At 47.5% G+C, this 17,375-nt stretch overlaps 1 long non-coding RNA gene across 2 annotated transcripts; it reads right to left on the minus strand.

Annotated features, from left to right (window-relative positions):
- Nucleotides 1-2,467: 2,467 nt before the first annotated feature.
- Nucleotides 2,468-6,674, minus strand: LOC124669407. Of its 2 annotated transcripts, XR_006992183.1 has the most exons (5): nucleotides 6,238-6,674; nucleotides 5,971-6,149; nucleotides 5,554-5,651; nucleotides 3,267-3,373; nucleotides 2,468-2,720 (listed from the first exon to the last, which is right to left on the minus strand). It is a non-coding gene; the product is annotated as an uncharacterized LOC124669407 (long non-coding RNA). The 2 variants fall into 2 exon arrangements; XR_006992182.1 differs by lacking the exon at nucleotides 6,238-6,674 and having other exon boundaries at nucleotides 5,971-6,228.
- Nucleotides 6,675-17,375: the final 10,701 nt, after the last annotated feature.

A 17,375-nucleotide genomic window follows, 5' to 3' on the forward strand; every position in this document is an offset into this window, starting at 1 on the left:
TGCAAATTTTATTTCTGGTTGTTTCATATATAGCAGGGTGTAAATGATGAGGGCATCGGTTCAGATCTGACAAGAAGAACTTCACGAAAGGCGTAGTTGTGCTTGAACATAAACAGATACCAAAGTTCAATGGTGCAACTGTTGATGCTGAGCTACGTGCTCTCCAGCCTAGTAAGGAACCCGACCATCAATTTGAGGGATCTGGTGTAACGCACAACTGGACTCACAAAGAAGGCATAACGGAGCTCGAGTATTACAAGGACCTTGAACTTTCCCATAATATCGATATGATGCACACCGAAAAAATTGCGGGGAGGCATTCCTTAACACCTGCTGCAACATACTAGGCAAGTCAAGGGATAATGTTTCAGCTAGAGTCGATATTGAGGAGATATGTGACAGGGTGGCTCTATACATGCAGCTTCCTGAGGGCAATCGAAAAGGTTGGTGCCAAGTACTGCCTTGATAGTTCCGACAAGAAGGAGGCATTTAAGTCGCTCAAATATGACGTGATGTTCCCTGATGGTTATTGTTCGAATATGAGTAAGGGAGTCAATCTTACTACAGGAAAAATAAACGGGCTCAAGAGTCACGACTATCATATATGGATTGAGCGGCCGATGTCGGTGATGCTTCGAGGGTATCTCCTCGATCATGTCTGGCGAGTGCTTGCGGAGGTGAGCCATTTTTTTTTCTGCACGGTCTGTGCTAAGCAGATATGTACCGAGGTGATTGAGAAGCTGCAGCAGCAAGTGCCGGACATGCTATGCAAGTTAGAGATGATATTTCCCCAGGCTTCTTCACTCCGATGTTACATCTCATTGTGCATCTCGCCAACGAGGCACTCTTGGGGGAACCGGTGCAGTATCGTTAGCAGTTTTGTATTGAGAGAGAGTTCAAGTATATTCGGTACAAATGTGGAAACAAAAATAGGATTGAAGCATACATAGCTGAGGCAACTCTCCTCGAGGAGATGGCAGACGCCACGACATTGTACTATGCCAATGATGTGCCCACTAAGCATAACCCTGTCGCTCGGTACAATTCCGACGAGCCCAAGCGTGACCCAAAGCTCTTGCTCTTCCAATATCCCGGTGGCAAGGCCGGTGCCTCAAAAGTGGAGAACATTTCGCCAGAAGAGAAGGATTGCATAATGCTTTACGTGCTTATGAACATGGTGGAAGTTCTGGCTTCACTTTCTGCTCATTCAGAAACACATTCCCATCCCCTTCACGACCTGAATCGCCTCACAACTCACAACTCACATCCTTGCTTTGCCGTGTCGAGGGATGCAAGGACGTCTTCCGGCACTCCCTGATAGATGGCGAGGAGGGCGTGGCAGTCCATTTCGGAGCCGATGTCCTCAGAGTTCGTCGCCGACGACACTCGGGCCCACTGCCTAGTCGCCTGCATCTGCACCCTGGACCTCACCGGAAGCACTGTTCTCTTCCCCGTCATCGTTATTCCCTCTCACCGCCGCCAACTCCGCCTTCACCCGCATCTCCTTCATCTCGGCCATCATCGCTCCTCTCAGCGCCTTCTTCAGCTCCCCGAGCGTCGTGGCCATCGCCGCCGACGCCAAGTGTTGGAGCAAATGAGAAGCAGAGTAAGAGAAAACAGAGCAATCTCCGTACGGGCGAACACGGAGGCAGCATGGCTTGATTCTGGAGGTGTTTCGGGCGGATTTCTTTGCGCGCGTGTAGCAGCACTGTAGCAGGTTCCATGTACATGTCGTGTAAGTCAGTATGTAGGCTAGAGCGCGTGATGCCGTCCGTGGCGGCGCAAGGTCAAGGTGGCCGTGCTCCTGCTGGAAACGACAGCAGCTGCTACTGATCGATCCATGTCCAGGTCTTGGCCGCGAACGAGCCACGTGCTGCAGCAGAGCAGCCTGTACCTGTCACTACACCACGTACCTGGACTGCAGGCATTAAAAAGTGCCGGCAAAGGCATCAAAAGTGCCAGCAAAGATTTTTCAAGGCATAAAAAAAAGTGCTGCATTTACTAATGTCGTAGAAAACCTTTGCCGGCACTTTTCCAAAAATGTCGCTAAAAATATTCCTGGCATCTGTAAAAGTGCCAGCATTTCTATTACTGGCATCTAAAAAAGTGCCGCCAAATCTTATTCTGGCATCTACAGAAGTGTCGGCATTCCTATTACTGGCATCTAAAAAAGTGCCGCTAAATCTTTTTCTAACATTTTCTGATGTGCCGCCATAGAATTTTGTTGGCACATATTTAAAGTGCCAGTAAATACAAATGCAGGCTATTTTTGAATCTGCCACTATTTCCTTTTCAGGCACTTTAAAAAGTGCCAGTAATTTGTAACCAAGGCATTTTTATAAATGCCAGCAAATAGAATTCAAGGCAGAATCTAGTGCTTCCAAATGGACCTAGAGGCACATTTCTCCAGCAAACAGTTTCCAACTAATGACAATTATGCAAGCAGCAGTTGCCTGCAAATCCAACATATGCAATAGTACACTATAAAGGCAAATCTGAACATGGTCTGCAACCAACATATCCAGCAGTACACTATAAAGGCAAATCTCAACATGATCTCATCGTTGCAAGACACGATGACATATCCAGACAATCTAACTTACAGAATCTTCAATCAAACATATCCAGACAATCACATAACATGCTGATTTTATCCGGGCCTAGAGACATAATCTTCGAAATCAACCTCGGTCACTCAATATCATTTTAGAAGTACAGACCTGAAGATAAAAGGACAGTTACCAGAAGAAAACAGAAACATACCTCATAAAGTATCATGCAACAAAAAAAAATTAGAGAGCATGCCAAAGGCATACCACAAAATACCAACAAAGTTTTTCAATAGTTAAGAACTACAACCACAAAATAAACATGAACCAGATTCAAATAATTATGCATGAGTAGCATCTAGATGAGACGCAACACAAACATATAGATGAAGAAAAAAAACATTCCTTTCATGCTCTTTCAAAGCAAAGGCAATCAACTGATATTCTTTGCTACCACACCAATCCCAGGATATCCTACCACACAAATAGTCAAAATATGCCCAACAAACTATGAAGACTGGAGAAGCAGTAGATGGATACTCGAATGCTTTTCAGAGATCGTATATCAAAAACTCTTCAGAAGCGAGGTCAAACTAAGACCATATTTTAGGCAGCCAATGTTCATGATAATAATTCTCAAAGACTATTTACTGTAGGTCTCGATCAAAATACCATGCATCATAATATTGGAGTTCAGTTTTAAGTAAGACATCCTACCTTTGATTTGTTCTTCAATAAAAGACTTCCCAATTTCCACAAATAAGGGATCAGATGCCTCAAGAATATATGTGCAACACCACTGTGGGTTGCTGTCAACTGTACACCTTAATATCACAGAAGATAATAAAATAAGCAAAATAGCAATACGAAGGGTAACAAGTAAACGAAATATACTGTTGAGATAACTCTAACATAAAAGTAGGACAGGAAGGGTAACATGGTGAACTATTATGCTCGAATGAATGCAATATTCATTCCTAGTGCCTAAATCGGAGTAAACAATAGCAACACAAAATATAATGTAGCACAAACAGTAGCGGAAAGTGTCTTTTGAAACTCATAAATGTCCAAATAGTAGGTCACTGGAGCCCAAGAGCCAAAAATCTCCACCCAAATAGTAGGACATAATAATGGTATAATGTTGATACTAGCATAAACAAATACAGCAGAATACTTGGATAAAGCAGAACCAGGAATATGACAAGGAAATACCACTTCCCCCCAGCCCCACCCCCACTTATCATCCTAAGTTTGTTTCCATATTTTAAGCAAATTAGGAAACGGTGCAATCAGTAATTAGCACGGTTCGTTTGGCATGGTCTCTAAAACAGTGTTTACCATTAGTTTGTTTCACCATATATATACACATAACTAAAACAGTACGAACATATAAGCTACTTTCAAGTTTGAGACATTAGTGCCACTTTACTGTCAACAGTCATATATATTGTCGGAAAGATTGATAGTCAAAGATTACAAAGCTCCAATTTCGAATATGGGGGCACCTTATAATCTTATATACATTATCACCAGGGCTATCGTATATAATTTGAAATTGGGAAAGAGGCAAATACTTCTATTTTGAAAATTGGGGTATAGATAAGACGCATACAGAAATAAAGAAACAATTTGACAATTAAACTTTTTAGTGTGAATGTGCTATATTAACGCCGAAACAGTATCTCTGTTTCACTGTTACCTACTCCCTCTGTTCATTAATATAAGACACTTAAGATATTTTAAAGTGGACTAGATATGAACCAAAACCTACACATTAAAAATAGACTAGATGCAAACTAAAGTGAGCGAATCTATAAAAGAGCTAAAACGTCTTATAAAAGAGAACGGAGGGAGTATTTGTCTGCATTAAAAATGGCTTCCTATGCTTGGTTTTTGAGCAATAAGGCAAAAAAGGTGAGGTGACTGATAAACTAAAAAAATTAGAAAGTAACTCCAGCCATAAATAATGTGGAATTAGTTTGATAAACTCGCTAAAAAAAGTCCTACCGGCTTTGTTAGGAACTACAAAGTTCAGATGTTAAGCACTGTACTATTACTCTTAAACAAAGGTGCATCATCTAATTCAGACATTTTGCCAAACTCATGGTTCCTTGGGCTCTCACTCTTCTCCTAAGAATCTGAACCTAGATAATGAAGTACATCTAGTACTCTGAGCACTAACATGTTTCTGTTGTTGCTGAAATTCGAATTTGATGTCTCAGTTTGGCAGGGATCAGTAGAGATGGACATGCCAGCAATAGATGTATTCACAAAGTGACCAGGTTGGTACTCTGCTAGAATAAGAGACTCAGAGTAACATTTAGAAACGTACTTGTACAGGAAAGGATTAACCTTAGTACATAAATATACTAGCCTAAGAACCTCAAACAACCAAAGCCTAGATGCAAATACAACCAGAGTATCGCAAAGCTCATAAATGAAAAAGAAGAGAAACCCGACATCTTACCTAAACATCATATATATCTTATACGACATATCACTATGCATACAACAACCATCAACAATTAGTTGAATACCAACATAGTAATGGAGATACTAGCACAAAACCAGAATTGTAACGAAAACCATTGTTTAATCCTCGAACTACCAAAACATGTGAGAACCAATTTCCCTTTTACCTTACAAATCGTTATGCACATAATTTCTCATATATATTATATGGGGGATTAACAGAGGCATCATGCCTCCAAGCATAACCTAGCTGTCAGGCATACATTTGCAGGTACCTGGATTATACTCTGTATAGGAAAGAACAAGACACTATAAAAATGCGTCTTGGGGGTTAGAAGGGCCTAAATAAACGTTTGTTTCCACAACAGAAAGCAAATAATAATCGTTGGCACAAGTTAGAACCTGTTACATATTCAACTACGAAAAATCTAAGCTAATACAAAACTTGACATCAGGAAAATGGATACGAACTTAGACTGCCGAAGTCCCAAAATTGAAGGGTAAAGTTCTCTAGACAGGCATGTGAGCTTACAGTATCTGCTGGAGTTGAATCCTTGTGAACTTGATTGTTATGAATTCCTTCGAGCATCTTGAGCAACATTTCTATCTATATCGCTAGAACTTTAATCCCTGTAGTTGTATAAAAGGGTTAATACCACACCATAAGAAAAAAAATTTGGAAACAAACTTTACTAAGTGGAGACCAAATATTTGGCTGTATAAGGAACAAGAGGAAAAACCGGCAAGTAACTTTACTGAACATAAGAAGCAAGGTAATAAGATAAAAACATGTATATAGATGACGATGCAAGCAATCTGCATACAAAAGGCACATTTGTCTTTAGGTTACAACGTACATCAACAAAAATCTAATAAGAGTAGTAACGGAGCATGCCACAACATAACAAAAGATAACGTATTCTCAACAGATTGTGAGTATGAAACGTACCAGCCATGACAACATTGTTTCAAAAGCTCTATTCCCAAAACTGTAGATAGTTCAATCATCCAAATATGCAGATGTGGAAGCATTTCTCAGCTCGAGTTGGGCATCCAAAGAATTTTCCCCACTTCAGCGCTTGAGTTGGGCATTTAGGCAATACCACAAACACGTTGTGTACAAGTAGCCTAACGACCATTCAGTTTAATCAAACACAGCAATAAGTTTACCTGGAGAAAGGAAGAAGGGGATATGTGGACGGGTCGAGTTCACTACCTGGAGCTCGGGGTTGAGTTCACTATCTCCACGCGGGCGACGAGTCGACGACGGTGTAGAGTGTAGACGCCGCTGCTGAAGCCGCCCCTTCCTCCAAGTACGGGAGGCCACGGCAGCACCACCGGAGCCGCACCACGGCAGCACCACTGGAGCGGCACCACCGCACGAGGAGCACCAGCACCACCGCAGCAGCCACCCACGTCCATGCCGCCGTCGCATCGAAGGCAGAGGTGGCTAGGGTTAGCACATGCAGCGCGGGGTGTCGGGATCGACGATTCGCTGCCGTATGTACGAGATGGGGGAGAAAGGCGCAGCCAGTCCGTGCTTGGCGGTGGGCGAGATGGCCAGAATGACCGGCGACGACATCGGCGGAGAAGGTGGCGCAGACCATATCCATTTGAATGCCCCGGCCACCCACGTCCGGAAGATGATGGAGTGGTGGCCTAGAAGACGGGGGGCGGCGAGCCTGACGCGGACGGCGGAGGACCCGCGGTGGTGGTGGACGGGCACGCCGCCTCCCTTCCCTCCCGCGGTCGGCGGAGGACCAGCGGTGGTGGCGAACGGGGTTTGGGGGCGGACGACGGACGACGGAGGAGTGGGAGCACGGGGGCGCATTTGGGAAGGGGAACGAAGGCAGATCTTCTGTTTCGGCTATTTACTGAAAGGTCCCTGTGTTTCTCAGTTAAGCACTCTAAGGCTTTTCTGAAACTCTGCAATAAATTAACATAGAACTTTGGCGGGATCCAACAAAGTGCCGCTAATCATCTAAGCTTTGCCGGCACTTTAGATACTGCCGCTAATTCCTAGCTATGCCGGCACTTGATACTGCCGTTAATCACCAAAACTTTGGCGGCACTTCAGAGAATGCCGCTAATCACCAAAATTTTAGCGGCACTTTCAGTTATGCCTGTGGTTGCCCAGCTTTAGTGGCATTTTTTTTAAAACGCCGGTAATTAGGTAACCATTAGTGGCACTAATTAAAATATGCCGCCTAAACCTGCCATTAACGGCACATTGGAAAAATGCCAGCAGCAAAGTGCCGTAAATTGGCATACGTGACGTAGTGTGTACGTGCTCTTTCTTCTTGACCTCCTTGCAGTTGCCGTCGTGCTTGGAGGTTAATTGGCAACACCGAAGTCGTTGCGTCGGCGTAAGAGACCTTCCTGGATTTCAACACGCGCTTCTCGCCGTGGAGGCCGATAGCTTCAACACGCTGACGACGCCGATCACCATCTCTGCTCATGCAACTGAGTACTGAGATGATTCGAGAAGACAGCTTCTTATGTGAATTGGCTGATTCCAGAGTTCCCATCCCCTGTCCAGCTCCAGCGCCACCTCCACAATGCCGACGACTAGCTTCTACCTCCTCCTCCTCGTCCCCCTCCTCGCAAGCCTCGTCATGGCTGCCGCACAGCCCGCCGTTCCCGTCGCCGTCTGCCCCTCTTACCGCTGCGGGCAGGCGGTGAACATCAAGTACCCCTTCTGGCTCGGCAGCGGCAACGCCACGGGCGGCGCGGCCAACGCCGCCTCGCATTGCGGTTACCCGAGCCTCCGCCTCGAGTGCCGCCGCGGCACGCCCGTGCTGCCTTTACCTTCCGGCGACTACGCCGTCATCCGCATCCTGTACGGAAACGCCACCGGCGACCGGACGTTGTCCATCTTCGACCCCGCCATCAGCAGCGCCAACACCACCTGTCCGTCACCCTCCCGCCGGGGTCGCCGCCGCCGCTGTCTCTCACTGAGAGAAACAGCTTCCTCAGCTTCGCCCTCAACTGTAACTTCGATGGGATCCACGGCGGCAACCTCATACCGTGCCTGCAGAACGGGCGGAACAGCTCGTACGTTTTCCGCAACGGCAGTGCTCCGTCCGACGAATTAGGGCTCTGCGAGCAGTTCGTCATCATGCCGGTCCTGAGCCCGGTCGACGACGTCGTCGTGGCGCTCAGAGCTGGCTTCGAGCTCAGCTGGACGCCGGCGGTTGGAGGGCAGTGCCGCGACTGCGAAAAGGCTGGTGGCTACTGCGGCGGCGACCCCGTCTGGGGGTGTTCACATGCTTTGGCGCTCCATCCAACTCTCCCGGCCCATCCAAAACTTCAGGTTGTTCTCATGCATCAAACCTTGATTTCTAGCTAAATATAGGTGGCAGGAAGCTATCTGGTGGGGTAATCCTATGCTTTTGTAGGTGGCAGGAAGCTATCTGGCACCGGCGCGAACCACCAAAGTTTTTACATGTAATAGTGATAAAATTGGATTCAACTTGGCTGTCCTGTTACTCGAGATTATCAGCAGGAAGATGAACGCTAGATTCTATTGTCTTACTCCAATATCTCACCACATATAAAACATCTTACGAAGAATCTCTATGAGAAGCCATTCATAACAACAGCTAACTTTCTAAACCAAGCATGAAGGATAAAACATTTAAGTAGCTACGTTTCCTGCATTTCCTGGAGCCCTTATAGCCTTATATAATGATGCTAGCCTCCTCTTGCGTGATATTCATGAGTATGGCTCTGCCATTTACAACATGCTAGAAATGTGAGCAGTCATTCCACTGGTAGAAAAACAGGCTTCCGGGAAGCCCCATAAGTCGCGAAGGTAAAGGAACCGCGACTAATGGGGTCTTTAGTCGCTGTTCGTGAGGCGAACCGCGACCAAAGGCCTGGGCCCGAGGCGCACGGTGGCCAGCTGGTGCACGTGGGGGCTTTAGTCGCGGTTGGCCGGCCAACCGCGACTAAAGGTGCTCGAAGGCCTTTAGTCGCGGTTGGCCAGGCCAACCGGACTAAAGCCCCTCCCCTATATATACCCATCCAGCCATTTGGAGCCAACACTTAGCCATTTGGAGCCATTCTCTTCACAAACTTCACAAGTGAGTGTTAGGTTTGCTTTTGGTTCCTCTTATGCACATAAGGTGTTTGATGAAATGCCCCAAGAGCATGAAACAAACATGATATGAAGTGTTGGAGCCACACTTGAGCTTTCTCATTTATTTTTTCCTCCTCGATCGCGGTTAGCAACTTGAACCTTTGATGTGTCGTCATTGATACAATATGCATGTGTGTGTAGTTCATTGTTTAATTTATATTGTTTGTAGCTAGTTAGTTTAACAAATGCATGATGGTTAATTATATATTTTATATTATAATAATGCGGATGAATCGGCAATGGATGTACGGTAACCGACTCTCCGGCGAGTTCAGTACGGGTTTGAAAGATTTCCTCGTAGTGGCTAATGCGAACAAGCGAGGGGGTTTTGTTATCCGTCCATGTGTTAACCGTAAGAATCGGAAGGGTTACTCTTCCTCAAGAGATGTTCACATGCACCTGCTTCGGCACGGTTTCATGCCAAGCTATAATTGTTGGACCAAGCATGGAGAAAGAGGGGTTATAATGGAAGAAGATGAAGAAGGGGATGATTTCATCGATGAAAGCTATCTTGCTCATTTCGGTGATACTTTCATGGAGGATGCTCGAAGGTGAAGGGGAAGGTGAAGGGGAAGGTGAAGAAGAGGCACGTGATGATCCCGTTGATGATCTTGGTCGGACCATTGCCGATGCACGGAGACGCTGTGAAACCGAAAAGGAGAGGGAGAATTTGGATCGCATGTTAGAGGATCACAGGAAGGCGCTGTGCACTCGGATGCGATGATGGTCCGAAAAAGTTGGGCTGCACACTCGGATTTGCTGAAATGGAAGGCACGAGCGGATGTAGCCGACTCGGCATTTGAAAACTTGCTGAAAATGTTGAAGAATATGTTTCCAAAGAATAACGAGTTGCCCGCCGATACGTACGAAGCAAAGAAGGTTGTCTCGCCCTCTAGGTTTAGAGGTTCTGAAGATACATGCATGCATCAACGATCGCATCCTCTACCGCAGTTGAATACGAGAATTTGAATGAATGCCCGGTATGCACTCGCATTGCATTATAAGATCGAGGCGATGACCCCGGTGACGATGTTGAGGGCCGAAAACCCAGGAAGAGGGTTCCCGCCAAGGTGATGTGGTATGCTCCTATAATACCACGGTTGAAACGTCCGTTCGGGAACAAAGAGCATGCCAAGTTGTTGCGATGGCACAAAGAGGACCGTAAGTCGGACGGGGAGTTGAGACACCCCGCAGATGGAACGCAATGGAGAAAGATCGACAGAGAGTTCAAAGATTTTGCAGCTGACGCAAGGAACATAAGATTTGGTCTAAGTACGGATGGCATGAATCCTTTTGGCGAGCAGAGCTCCAGCCCATAGCACCCGGCCCGTGACTCTATGCATCTACAACCTTCCTCCTTGGTTGTGCATGAAGCGGAAGTTCATTATGATGCCAGTGCTCATCCAAGGTCCGAAGCAACCCGGCAACGACATCGATGTGTACCTAAGGCCATTAGTTGATGAGATTTTACAGCTGTGGGGCAGACTCGGTGTCCGTGTGTGGGATGAGCACAAAGAAGAGGAATTTGACCTACGAGCGTTGCTTTTCGTAACCATCAACGATTGGCCTGCTCTTAGTAACCTTTCGGGACTGTCAAATAAGGGATACAATGCATGCACGCACTGCTTACATGAGACCGAAAGTGTACATTTGCCAAATTGTAAGAAGAACGTGTACCTTGGGCATCGTCGATTTCTTCCGAAAGGTCATCCAAGAAGAAAGAAAGGCAAGCATTACAACGGCAAGGCAGATCACCGGCCGAAGCCTGCGGAACACACTCGGTGCTGAGGTATTTGATATGGTCAAGGATTTGAAAGTCATCTTTGGAAAGGGTCCTGGCGGACAATCAGTTCCGAAGGGAGCTGACGGGCACGCAGCCATGTGGAAGAAGAAATCTATATTCTGGGAGCTAGAATATTGGAAAGTCCTAGAATATTTGCGTGAACCTCCTAAGCTTCTTGGGCGTGTATGGGAAGTCAAATGATACAAAGGAAGCACGGCAGGACCAGCAAATTTTGAAAGACCCTGATGACCGGCATCCGGAACGGTTTCAAGGTCGTGCCGGCTACGCTCTCACCAAAGAAGAGAAGGTCATCTTTTTTGAATGCCCGAGCGAGTATGAAGGTCCCGTCTGGATTCTCGTCCAATATAAAGGGAATAATAAACATGGCGGAGAAAAAGTTCCAAAACCTGAAGTCTCACGACCGCCACGTGATTATGACGCAATTGCTTCCGATTGCTTTGAGGGGCTCCTGCCGGAAAATGTTCGAGTAGCCATTGTGAAGCTATGTGCATTCCTCAATGCAATCTCTCGGAAGGTAATCAATCCAGAAGTTCTACCACGGTTACGTAACGATGTGATCCAATGTCTTGTCGGTTTCGAGTTGGTGTTCCCGCCATCCTTCTTCAATATTATGACGCACCTCCTGGTTCACCTAGTCGATGAGATTTCCATTCTCGGTCCTGTATTTCTACACAATATGTTCCCCTTCGAGAGGTTCATGGGAATATTAAAGAAATATGTTCGTAACCGTGCTAGGCCGGAAGGAAGCATCGCCAAGGGCTATGGAAATGAGGAGGTAATTGAGTTTTGTGTTGACTTTGTTCCTGACCTTAAGCCGATTGGTCTTCCTCGATCGCGGCACAAGGGGAGACTAAGTGGAAAAGGCACGATCGGAAGGAAATCAACGATATGTATGGACGGCCATTCTCTGACTGAAGCACACCACGCAGTTCTGACCAATTCCAGCTTGGTGGCTCCGTACTTTGAGAAACACAAGAATATTTTACGCTCGGACAACCCCGGGAAGCCCGAATCCCGGATTAGGAAGGCCCACATGGAGACTTTCGGCAGCTTGGTTGAGAAAACATTTAATGAGTGACGAACATGTTGTAGATCAGCTGTACATGTTGGCCAAGACACCATCTTCGACTATAACGACTTTCCAAGGGTACGAGATAAATGGGAATACATTTTACACGATCGCCCAAGATAAAAAGAGCACCAACCAAAACAGTGGTGTCCGCTTTGATGCAGCAACCGAGAATGGGCAAAAGGTCACATATTATGGTTACATAGAGGAGATATGGGAACTTGACTATGGACCCTCCTTTAGGGTCCCTTTGTTCCGGTGCAAATGGTTCAAGCTAACAGGAGGTGGGGTAAAGGTGGACCAAGCAATACGGAATGACAATGGTGGATTTCAACAATCTTGGTTACCTTGACGAACCATTCGTCCTAGCGAAAGATGTCGCTCGGGTTTTCTATGTGAAGGACATGAGTAGCAAACCGAGGAAACGGAAAGATAAGAAAACGATCAGTACATCATGCGATGATCCAAAGCGCCACATTGTTCTTTCGGGGAAAAGAAACATCGTGGGAGTGGAGGACAAGACGGACATGTCGAAGATTATAATATGTTTGCTGAAATTCCGCCCTTCAAAGTGAACACCGACCCAAGCATTAAGTTAAATGATGAGGATGCTCCATGGATACGGCACAATCGTAAGCAAGCGGGGACACAAGGAAAGAAATGATGTGTAATAATTTATTGTACCAAACTTTGTTGAATGGATCATGTGAATTATATTACCCGTGATGTGTTTGGTGTCCATTTTCAAATGATTCAATTGACTCGAGATAGCACTGATGATACATGAAATTTGGAGTGACTAAGTCATACTCCCGCATACATGAAATTTGGAGTGATTTAGTCATACTCCTGCCTAGGCGTGTAATATGCATACTCGTAGTCTTCATAGCCGCCGTAGTTGTACCGGTAGTCGTCGCCTTCTAAGTTGCCGCCGTCGTCCGTCGCCGCTCGTCGCCGCTGTCGTCGGGCGGCGCTCGTGGCTCGAGCCGAGGGTAGCGCAGGCGGGGGATATCGCCGGCCGTGATGTAGTCCATGACGCTCGCGCGAGTCCGGCCGTACCACCATAGCCGACGGCCGGCCTCGTGGAAGTTTCCAGGAGGCGGACCGTCCTCCTCATACCGGCGAGCGCCCTCTCACGCTGATTGATGAAGAAGGCGTCCCAAGTATGCTCGGTTATCGGGATGCCGGCGGGGATTCATCCGCTGCTCCGGCGTGAGGTCGAGGTAGTAGTGGTTCGTGATGGCCGCCCGGCGCGCAGTACCCTGAGGGACGGGAGGGACCGGCACGCCGCCGGCGCTTAGGCTCCAGCCGGCGGGGACGCGGTAGCCCGGTGGGCAAGGGTAGTTCGAGGTGCAAAGCTCCTCCACCTGCTGGTAGGTTAGAGTGGGTGCGGTGGAAGCCATGAGAGAGTGATGAGAGATTGTAGAGATGTGATAATGCTGGCCAAGCCGGGCTACATATATGTAGTGACAAATGGCGGGAAAAATGGGAGCGGGAAGACAGGAGGCGGGAAGAAAGTGGCGGGAAGAAAGAGGCGGGAAGAAAGAGGCGGGAAGAAAGTGGCGGGAAGAAATTGGCGGGAAGAAATTGGCGGGAAGAAAGTGGCGGGAAGAAAAAGGCGGGAAGAAAAAGGCGGGAAGAGGGGGTCGGCGGAGACAGAGGCGGGAAGAGGGGGCCAACGAGAAGACAGAGGCGGCCGGGTAGAGCCGAATTGAATTGAATTAGTTTTATTTTTCTGAATTTTTTGATATATTATTTGTATTTTCAACATTTTGAATTGAATTAGTTTTATTTTTCTGAATTTTTTGATATATTATATGTATTTTTAAGATTTTGAATTGAATTAGTTTTATTTTTCTTTATTTTTTGATATATTATTTGTATTTTTAAGATTTTGAATTGAATTAGTTTTATTTTTCTGAATTTTTTGATATATTATATGTATTTTTAACGTTTTGAATTGAATTAGTTTTATTTTTCTTTATTTTTTGATATATTATTTGTATTTTTAAGATTTTGAATTGAATTAGTTTTATTTTTCTGAATTTTTTGATATATTATATGTATTTTTAACATTTTGAAAAAGAAAAGCATTTTGAAAAATACCTTTAGTCGCGGTTGGTGTGGGTATTTTCCGCGGGAAATGAAATTCGGGCGAAAAAAGCCTTTGGTCGCGGTTGGGGTGGCCAACCGCGACTAAAGGGGGACCTTTATTCGCGGTTGGCCACACCAACCGCGACCAAAGGGGGGGTCCCTATATATTCCCGCGGCGCGAACCGCCGCGCCAGTCTCTTCTCCATCTCGCATTCTCTTCGTCTCCACCGCGCCGCGCCCCTCGCCGTCGCATCGATCTTCTCCGTCAGGCTGCCCCAGCCGCCCGCCGCCGTCCCTCGCCGTCGCATCGATCAACGCCGGCGCCCGTCAGGTCTCTCCTCCGCCCGCCGCCCGTCCCTCGCCCGCCGCCCCTCTCACAAGATCGCCGGCCGGCCGCATGCCGCGCGCGCGCTCGCGCTCGCCGTGTCCCTGCGCCGCCGGCGGACGCCATCTAACCGCGCGCATCGCGCCGCCGCGCCTGCCTCGCCGCGCCGACCCCCGGCACCCGCGTCGATCGGCCGGCTCCGGCGGCCCGGCCTCGCGCGCGTGCGCCGCCGCGCGTGAGAGAACAGAGAGAGAGCAGAGAGGGATTCCAAAAAAAAATTTACTTAAAATTTTGACTTAATAAAATTAAAACTTAACATATTATTATGACTTAATAAAATTTTGACTTAATATGACTTAAATTTTGACTTAATATGACTTAAAATTTTGACTTAATAAAATTAAAACTTAACATATTATTATGACTTAATAAAATTAACTTAACTAAAATTTTGACTTAATATGACTTAAATTTTACAAGAACTCAAAATAACTTAACATATTATTTGTATTTTTTCACTTTTAAAAGAACTCTAAACTTGACTTAAAAATTTTGTCTTAAATTTTTTGACTTAACGAAAATTTGACTTAACCACCGCGCGTATACGGAGGGGGCCGGCAGCGCTCGTCGCCCTTTCGCCGGCCGGGGCGCGTATACGGAGGGGGCCGGCCGGGGCGCGCGCCACACACGCACACATGCAATAGCTAGGGCGGCGCCCGCCGGCGCCCGGCCCCTCCAATCTCTCCCGGCGCACACACGCGCTCTTCCGCGACACCCTCTCCCACCCCTTCAAGCTCGCCGGCCCCCTCCTTTTGGCACCGCCCTTTCGCCACCGCCACCGCCCCCCTTCTGCACTTAATTAATTTGTTTTGACTACATGTTTTCAGGACTGACGTATGGCGGACGATAGAGCTGACCCAATTATGGACAACTATGATCCGGACGCTGAAGAACAAATCTTCGGCATCATAAAAGGCGATGTTCTATATGTGCCGACCGGACAAGAAGAAGATGATATCGATTCTTATCCGAACCTTGACGGTGAAGATGAAGGGCATGGTCGGCAAGATGGTGCCGAAGAAACGTCGATAAACGACGATCTTCGGTTGGAAGTAGCAACCACCTCCGGCGCCGAGGTATATATATATACATTGAGCCTCCGGTGATACAAACTCACCGATTTGAATAAATATGTGTGTACTAACGCGCGCGCCTCTCTTTCTTATTTTAGCCCTCGAGCCGGATCGTCGAAACAATCGAGTACGTCGTCGTCAAAGCGTGGCGCAACCAAGACGATGAAAGCGGGAGAAACATGCACCATCGATGTTGTCGAGGAAGCAACCGGCGAGGCCGCTGGAGCCCAGCAAGAACGCCACCAAGTTTGTCGGCCAATGCGGAGCCGTTGTTAGAGACAACGTCTCGATCACCGTCCAGGAGTGGAATGAGCCAAAGAAGGCACGTGTTGGTTTCACTTTTGTCGATAAGAGAACAAAAAAGATTGCTTCAAAAAGCTTATGGAACATTTCGTTCTACCTCCGGAATACCGCAAATACGATGAGGAGGGTAACAAGATTGCGGAAAACAAGGAGAGGTGCAAGCTAGTCAAACAGTTCGCTCTTTCTAGGATGGCCAACGCATTCCGGAAATACAAGCAAAATCTAGCCCATGACTTTGTCAAGCCGGGCAAGACTCGGATTTCAAAGGACAATATGAGAAACCTGCAACATGATTGGCCAGAATTTGTGAAGCAAAAGAAATCGGAGCGAGTTCCTTGAAATATCGAAAAAAAATAAGGATAATGCGGCCAAGAAGGAGTACAATCATAAAATGGGGCCGGGAGGGTATCGCTTTTGGCAGCCTAGGTGGGAGAAGATGGAGAACGAGCCGAGGACGCGAGGAATCCGTCCAGTGCGGAGGGATGGGACCCAAGGGCCAAAAGCTGGTGGTACGGGCATGGGGGATCGCTGAACCCGGAGACAGGGGAGTGTGTTTACCAGGGCAAAATAATTACACCCACCCAAAAGCTTATTGAGGCAATGAGGGATGCTCAAGAGGGGAGGATCAAGTTCAACAGAGAGAATGACGCCCTGACAAAAGCCCTCGGGAATCCTGAACACGGAGGACGTGTACGAGGCATGGGGCACATTCCGTGGAAAATAGGGTTCCCCCAGAACGATGACCCGTACGGTTACAGAAGCCGTAAGAGAAAGATGGATCGGGAAGCAGATGTTGTGGCGCGGTTGGCATCGGAAATGGATGTCATGAAGAAAACCGTGAGTGTACTAGTAGCCGAAAGAGATGCAGCTCGGGCGCGGCATGAAGATCATCCATTGGATCTCGGAAGCCAGCCGCGGAGAAGCGGCGTGGCTTCCACGGAGGCCCCATCGGCTGGTGCACCGACGATCGAAATTACTGCACCGGAGCCTCGGTGGTCGAAATTACTGCACCGGAGCCTCCTCGCTACCCCGTGGACGATATAAAGGAGATGAAAGCATGTCATCCGTATTATCCTATCGGGAACATGTCCATGAAGGTAGCCATCGGCGAGTGCTTTACCACCCGGAGCACTCCACCACAACAACCCCATTCAAGATGGCTATGCTCGTGTCACGGTGGAGGACATAGTCCAAGGGTTTGAGGACCTGGACATTGACATTGCTACACCCGAAGGGGCGACAAGACTTGGAGATGTCAAGCGCCAGTTCATTCTATGGCAGAAGAAGTTTATCAAGTTTCCCGGCGAGGCGCCAACAAGTCCACCCCCCTACGGTGGTGGTGGTGGCGGCGGTGGCGGTGGTGGTGGTGGTGCTTCACCTACACCTCCTTCACGAGGGCCGACGCCGCCCCCCAATTCACCTCCGGCGGGTAAGCAGCCGCCGCCCCCTAGTCCGCCCCGGGCGGGTAAGCAGACGCCGCCCCCC

Source organism: Lolium rigidum, chromosome 7 (assembly GCF_022539505.1).
Source record: "Lolium rigidum isolate FL_2022 chromosome 7, APGP_CSIRO_Lrig_0.1, whole genome shotgun sequence".
Lineage (NCBI taxonomy): Eukaryota > Viridiplantae > Streptophyta > Magnoliopsida > Poales > Poaceae > Lolium > Lolium rigidum.